The sequence below is a fragment of the Nannospalax galili genome, unplaced genomic scaffold, assembly GCF_000622305.1.
Source record: "Nannospalax galili isolate Female #2095 unplaced genomic scaffold, S.galili_v1.0 scaffold762, whole genome shotgun sequence".
Taxonomy (NCBI): domain Eukaryota; kingdom Metazoa; phylum Chordata; class Mammalia; order Rodentia; family Spalacidae; genus Nannospalax; species Nannospalax galili.
The window spans coordinates 2,449,862-2,450,933 of record NW_008350126.1 but is presented as its reverse complement, the minus strand read 5'-3'; positions in this window follow the sequence as shown (position 1 = coordinate 2,450,933).

The window sequence follows — 1,072 nt, the reverse complement described above, 5'->3', positions numbered from 1 at the left end:
TTTTCTTTGTTTCAATTTCATTGATTTCTGCCCTGATTTTTGTTATTTCTTCTTGTCTGCAGGGTTTGGGTTTTGTTTGCTGTTGCTCTTCAAGTGTCTTGAGTTGCAGTGTTCAGTCATTTATTTGTGTTCTTTCCAATTTTTTAATGGAGGCACTTAGAGCTATAAACTTCTCTCTAAAGACAGCTTTCAGCATGTCCCAGAGGTTTTGTCGTGTTGTATTGTCCTTTTCATTTAGTTCCAGGAATATTTTTATTTCTTTCTTAATTTCTCTTTTGACCTATTCATCATTCAGGAGTGTGTTGTTTAATCTCCCATATGTTCATGTGATGATTTGGGCTTCTTCTAGGTTTGATTTTAAACTTTAGTGCATTTTGGTCTGATAGAATGCATGGAATTATTTCAATCTTTTTGTATTTGTTGAAGTTTGTTTTGTGCCCTAGCATATGGTCGATTTTGGAGCAGGTTCTATGGGCCACTGAATAGAAAGTATATCCTTTGGTGCTTGGGTGGAATACTCAGTAGATGTCTGTTAGGTCCTTTTTGATATATGATATTTTTTAATTCAGATGTCTCTGTTAACTCTCTCTTCTATTGACCTATCTAATGGAGACAGTGGGGTATTGAAGTCCCCTACTGTTAATGAATTGGGATTAATCTGGGTCTTAAAGTCCTGTAGTACTGTTTTTATGAAGTTGGGTGCACTAGAGTTTGGTGAATATATATTCATGATTGTAATATGTTCTTTGTTTATTGTTCCTTTGATCAGACTGAAATGGCCCTCTTTATCTCTTCTGATTAGTTTTATTTTAAAGTCTATTTTGTCAGATATTAGAATTGCAATGCCTGCTTTTTTGATAGTACCATTTGCTTGGTATATTTTTTTCCATCCTTTCACCTTAAGGCAGCTCCTGTCCTTGAAAGTGAGATGAGTTTCTTGCAGACCATAAAAAGATGGGTTTTGTTTCTTAATCCATTCACATAATCTGTGTCTTTTGACTGGGGAGTTCACTCCGTTAATGTTTAACGTTATTAATGAAAGATGAGTATTGAATCCTGTCATTTTTTTTTG